Here is a 7,255-nt window from a genome sequence, read left to right on the forward strand (position 1 = left end):
TGCATATCACTAATCATCCTTAGGTCCTAAACATGTGGATAACTTTGTCTTAGTTTAGAGAATTGATGAATTTTCAATTTCGGTTCATGAGCAAAAACAGTTTCAAGAGGCCAACTTTCAACCATCACAAAATTGTGTACTATGGACCTTTAATGCTCATTCTTTTTGCTAAATATTCTTTTCATCATGGAGATTAGAATGTGACAAGAAAGCATTGATTTGGCCTAGCCTATAGTGGTTAAGACTAAAATTAGACACCACAATATAATTACCAATTCTAATTGGTACATTATTGTTAGAAACAAATAAAATATGGATATTTTAATCTAGAACGTACAAGTTATTTTGAACTTTGGCACGTCAATCATCTTTAGTGCCGGTTTTTATTGAATGATATATGAGCAACGATCAAATATAAAAGATTGTAATTGTAATTAGAAAATAATTGACATGCTGGTATGAGTTTACAATTGAACTAAAGAACAAATAGAACATTATAAATACTCAAATTATAATTTAGTCTGATTGTGCCATAAACTTTTGACAAGATTTGAGAGCCATTAGAAAATTTTATCATAATAGGTTTGATGCAATGATAAGGATATAAAATACCAAAGAGTGGCATATTTGGTCAGTCGCCCCTATATGTATGATCCAATTAGAATGATCCAAACCTGATGAAGAGGCATGGATGACGTTAGAGTCAGATTTGACAAGATCACTTGTCTTTCTTAGCAAGGCCACCAATTTATGGTACATGTATTGAGGAATTTTTACTTTGTTATCCTGATAGTCACCATAATCCATGCCTTGATCTTCATCTTTGTCATATGAGTCACTATTGATTGCAATGTTGGATTTGTCTTTGAATTTGATTCTAGGTGGCTACCCTTGCTTGAAGTATCACGAGTCAATTTTTTCCCATTTTCCCACAAAAGGACATACTTTGGAATTGTGAAGATTTTTCAATTGAAAAGTATGCTTACCACGACCTCTACCTTGCCTGTGCTGGAAGTTATTGGTGTTGGTGAATAGAATCTGGGAAGATTCATTTCTAACTGAACCTAGCATCTGTCTTTCTTTTTTAAGGATTGAAGAGAAAACCTTGTTGACATCGGATAAAGCTCCATCATGAGGATTTGAGACTAGAAATTATTAAAGGTATCATTCAAACCTTTCAAGAAACAAATGACATATTCTACTTCTCTTTGTTTCTTGATGGTTGAGTGTTCATCACAAGTGCAAAGGAAAAGTTCGAAGAACTTCCAAATCCTCCCACAATGTTTTAAGTTCATTGACATATGCAGTTACAAATTTCTTACCTTGCTGCACGAAGTGGATTTTCTGTAAAAGATCAGAAAGGAAAAAGTGATCTCCTCTGAAAATGCGGTTGAACAATTATGTCCATAGTTGAGCGATGTTTAGTGTGAAGGGTGAAACCAGCCAAGAAAAAAAGGATATTATCACATCTTTCTTGAGAATCAAATAAGGGATTGGTTTTAAGAGGAGCTATGATCTTTCCATTGACAAATTTCAGTTTGTTTTTGTTCAATAAGGCACGTTTCATGGATCAAAATTATTGAGCGATGATACAAAATATAGAATGTAAATATTGAGCTTAACATTATCAATTATAAGAAAAAAAATTATACAAGGAGATTTACTTGAATCAGAAGAAAACATAATGTGTAACTGTTGTAACTAACATAACTGCATATAATAGTTAATCACATCAATAATAAACAGTTACATAAAAGTAATAATTAATCAATACTTCAATACATCTGTTTAGTGTCGGTTAAAGGCCCAATAATTAAGGTCCAATTCTCCAGTCCATTCCGTCAAGTTCAAGGTATAAATACATTCTCAAAGGATTTTCAAGTACACAATTTTTAATCTTCGCTTTCAATATGATCTTGAACCCTAACGGCATTGGGTGTTAGAGCGCTAAGAGCATCTTCAATGGTGCTACCTAGGGCTGGAAATGAGTCGAGTCGAGTCGAACTCGCCTCAACTGAGTTCGACTCGTTAAGAATTGGCCGAGTTCGAATTCATGAAGAACTTTTTTTCAGCTAAAACTCGACTCGTTAAGAATTGGTCGAGTTTGTGTTCGAGTTCATGACAAACTTTTTTTCGAGCTCAAACTCGACTCGTTAAGAATTGGCCGAGTTTGAGTTCGAGTTCGAGTTTATCACGAACTTTTTTTTAGCTCAAACTCGACTTGTTAGAAGTTTACAAACATCTCGGTTCAACTCATTAGATTTGTCTTGTTAGGTTCAACTCGCTTATTTCACGGACTTAAAAATAATTTTTTAATATATATATATATATATATATATATTGTTGTGAAAAACGATACCAATAACAAAGTATAATAGGGAATTATAGGGGAGAAGAAGAACACAATAATTGGTTATAACCGTTATTCTTTTACTTTCTCTTAAAACAAGATTACAAGTTTACAAGAATAACAAATAACCTCTCTCACCCTAAATTAGGATTTGCAGCTTAGCAATGATGAGAGACTAGTATGCTATTTATAATAAAACCTAACATACTAACTAATGGGCTTTTTCCACAAGGCCCATTACACAAGTCAACTTATTAAACAAGCTAACTTAACAAATTAGGGTTTAAACACTAAAACCTAATTTAACATGCTAACAACCCTAGCATCTTCGACACAAGCATGTGAACAACCTTCGACTTCATGCTTAACCCTGTCGAACCAAGAAGCTACCCTTCGGCCATACTAGAGTTCGATCCAAAATCTCACAAATCTCCACCTTGGATCTAACTCTACAACATCAAGGGAACAAACTAGCTTTCTTCATGCAGCTTTATCAACTGCATACAGTGGAAAAACTTGCAACTCGACAATGTCTTGGTGATCATATCAGCAGCATTGTCTTCAGTCGAAACCTTCAGCACTTGGACTTCTCCACGCTCGATTACTCCTCTGACGAAATGCAGCCTCACATCAATGTGCTTAGTTCGCTCATGATAGGCTGAATTCTTCGACAGGTGTATTGCACTTTGACTATCACATTTAACAGTGATACCTCGACCTTGAAGTTTCAGCTCCTTCGCAAAACCTTCAAGCCACAATGCTTCTTTCACAGCTTCAGTTAATGCAATGTACTCCGCTTCAGTGGTTGATAGAGCAACAACCTTCTGAAGTGTTGCTTTCCAACTAATTGCTGTGCCAAACATAGTGAAAACATATCCAGAAATAGATTTCCTGGAATCCATACAACCTGCATAATCAGAGTCGACATATCCTTCGATTACTGCTTTACCATCTTCACCCAAGGCTCCACCATAAATTAGGACTCTATTCAGAGACCCATTTATGTACCTTAAAATCCACTTCAATGCTTGCCAGTGAGCCTTTCCAGGATTCGCCATGTACCTGCTTACAAGACTTACTGCGTATGCTATGTCGGGTCTAGTACAAACCATAGCATACATCAAAGAACCAACTATATTAGCATATGGGATGCTATTCATATAGGCTCTTTCCACATCAGTACTGGGACACTGATCAATACTCAGCTTGAATTGAGGGTTTGTTGGAGTCACAACTGGCTTCGAATTCGACATACCAAACTTTTCAAGAATCTTCCGTAGATATGCCTCTTGAGATAGGCATAACTTCGACTTCTTTCTATCTCTTTGAATGTCAATTCCAAGAATCCTGGAAGCAGCTCCCAGATCCTTCATATCGAACTCCTTATTGAGTTCAGCCTTCACCCTCATCACATCTTCGACACTGTTGCTTGCTATGAGAATATCATCCACATAAAGCAACAGAATAACAAATGAATTACCAGGTCGAAATCTGAAGTAAACACAGTGGTCGAACTGACTTCTAATGAAACTTATGCGTGCCATGAACTTGTCGAATCTCCTATTCCACTGTCGAGGAGATTGTTTCAGCCCATACAAGGATCTCTTTAACTTACACACATAATCATCCTTCCCCTTTTCGACATACCCTTCAGGTTGCCTCATCAGGATCGTTTCATCTAGATCACCATACAAGAACGCAGTTTTCACATCCATCTGTTCCAGTTCAAGATCGAACTGTGCCACCATGGCAAGCAGCATTCGAATGGACCTATGTTTCACAACAGGAGAAAACACATCATTGAAGTCGACACCTTCTTTCTGAGTGAAACCCCTTGCGACTAACCTTGCCTTATATCTTTTCGACGTCACTCCTTCAATTCCTTCCTTAACTTTGAAAATCCATTTACAGCTGACTAACCTTGCCCCAGCAGGTTTCTTGATCAGTTCCCAAGTGTGATTATCATGAAGAGATTTTATCTCATCATCCATGGCCTTCAGCCATTCAGTCTTATTTTGACTCCTCATAACTTCCTTATAATCTCTAGGTTCATCATCAAGAACCTCACTGGCAGAGATTAATGCATAAGCTATAAGATCTGCATACCCAAGTCTCTGAGGTGGTTTGATGACTCTTCTCGACCTATCTCTCGACAATAGGTAGTCATCGTCAGTTTCCTCAACTTCCTCAGCATCTTCTGCTTCTTCTTCGACTTCATCAGGGACATGCAATTCAGCATCAACATGCTCCACCTCAACAGGAATCTCTACCTGTTCCAGCTCTTCGTCAGATGTTTCTGTACTTCGACCAACATCATCAGTTTTCTTAAAAGCCATTTCAGCTTCATTGAAAACAACATCTCGACTGGTGATACACCTCCTGTGACCTGGCTCTAGGCACCATAGCCTATAAGCTTTGACTCCTTCTGGGTATCCCATGAACATGCATTTCAGAGCTCTAGGTTCGACCTTGTCTTGCCTAATGTGAGCATAGGCTATGCAGCCAAATACTCTCAGTTTGTCGAGATCTGGTGGATGTCCCGACCAAACTTCTTCAGGTGTCTTCATATCTAACGCTGTCGAAGGACATCTGTTTATCAGATATGTTGCTGTCGCAACAGCCTTAGCCCAGAACACCTTCTTTAACCCCGCACTAGTCAACATACATCTAACTCTCTCCAAAATAGTTCGATTAAACCTTTCAGCCAAACCATTTTGTTGTGGAGTACCTGCAGTAGTTCTATGCCTTGCAATACCAGAGGTAGCACAAAAACTGTCGAATGCCTCATTGCAAAATTCAAGGCCATTGTCGTTTCTCAACCTCTTGACCTTTCTGCCAGTCTGATTTTCAACCAGAGTCTTCCAACTTTTGAAATTCTCAAACGTTTCATCCTTAGTCTTCTGGATGAATACCCATAATTTTCTGAAATAATCATCTACTATGGATAGGAAATACCTTGCCCCAGAATGTGATGCACACCTTGCAGGCCCCCAAAGATCAGCATGGATGTAATCAAGGGATCCATGTGTTCTTGATTTGCCTTTGTTGAACTTCACTCTGCAAGATTTTCCAAGTACACAGGGTTCACAAAACTTCAGCTTTTCGACTTTGTCTCCACCAAGCAGATTTTGTTTCCCTAATTCGACCAGACCCCTTTCACTGACATGGCCCAATCTCATGTGCCAGATTTCAGTTTTCGACAAAGGTTTCGTGGATGCAACATTTGTCGAACCACTTACAACTTCAGCCTCAAGGGTATACAAGCCTTGTTTCTTCACGCCTCTCAAGACTTCCTTCGAACCCTTCATGACTCTTAGGATACTTTTCTCTCCTTGGAAAACATATCCTTTCTTGTCGAATTCACCAAGAGAAAGCAGATTTCTCTTCAAATCAGGAACATACCTGACTTCAGTCAACAACCTTATTGACTCATCATGGAGCTTGAATCTAACAGATCCAATACCTGCAATCTTGCAAGCCTTGTTGTTTCCCAGCAATACTGATCCACCATCTTGATCACATAATTCCTCGAACAAGTCTTTGTTTGGAGTCATGTGCCAAGTGCAACCTGAATCCATAATCCACTCTCTCTTAGAGTCACTGCTTGAAACCACAAGAACATCAGATGATTCGAAATCATCTTGAACAATGGCAGCGTTGCCATTATCCTTACCTCCATGATATTTCAGGCGTTCAGGGCACACCTTTCTTGTGTGACCCTCCTTTTTACAATGGTAGCATCGAATGCCAGATGCTTCGCCACTGTAAGACTTCGACTGGCTTTTGCCTTTCTTCTTGTCGAACTTACCATCCTTTCGTAAGAGTTTTCCTTTAACGGCCAAACCTTCGCCAACAGTCGAAGGTTTATGCTCCTTTCGTTCATTCAAGTCCTTAGAGTACAAGGCTGATTGAACTTCTTCAAACGTCAGGGACTCCCTTCCATACAAGAGAGTTTCTTTGAAGTGAGCATGTGATCTAGGCAAAGAACACAATAGTAACAGCGCTTGATCTTCATCATCGATCTTCACATCAATATTTTCAAGATCAAGAATCAGCTTGTTGAACATATCCAACTGCTCAGCCAATACTTTGTCTTCAATCATCTTGAATGAATACAAAGCTTGCTTCAGGTAGAGTCGATTTACCAGCGATTTGGTCATATACAAACTTTCAAGTTTCACCCATAACCCTGATGCTGTCGTCTCCTTTGATACTTGTCGGAGAACCTTATCACCAAGGCTCAACAAAATTGCGCTGTGTGCTTTCTCGATCATAGTTGTCTTCTCCGCTGCCGTTAATGCAACATTCATGGCTGCCTCTCCCTTCAACGCTTCCAAACAACCCTGCTGAACCAGTAGGGCTTTCATCTTCAAGCGCCACAGACCGAAATCATTCACTCCGGTGAATTTTTCAATCTCATACTTTGTTGACGGCATCTTCTCCACGCTCACCGCACCAAGTTGTTGTGAAAAACGATACCAATAACAAAGTATAATAGGGAATTATAGGGGAGAAGAAGAACACAATAATTGGTTATAACCGTTATTCTTTTACTTTCTCTTAAAACAAGATTACAAGTTTACAAGAATAACAAATAACCTCTCTCACCCTAAATTAGGATTTGCAGCTTAGCAATGATGAGAGACTAGTATGCTATTTATAATAAAACCTAACATACTAACTAATGGGCTTTTTCCACAAGGCCCATTACACAAGTCAACTTATTAAACAAGCTAACTTAACAAATTAGGGTTTAAACACTAAAACCTAATTTAACATGCTAACAACCCTAGCATCTTCGACACAAGCATGTGAACAACCTTCGACTTCATGCTTAACCCTGTCGAACCAAGAAGCTACCCTTCGGCCATACTAGAGTTCGATCCAAAATCTCACATATATATA

This window comes from Vicia villosa, linkage group LG3 (genome assembly GCF_029867415.1).
Source record: "Vicia villosa cultivar HV-30 ecotype Madison, WI linkage group LG3, Vvil1.0, whole genome shotgun sequence".
NCBI classification, from domain to species: Eukaryota; Viridiplantae; Streptophyta; class Magnoliopsida; order Fabales; family Fabaceae; genus Vicia; species Vicia villosa.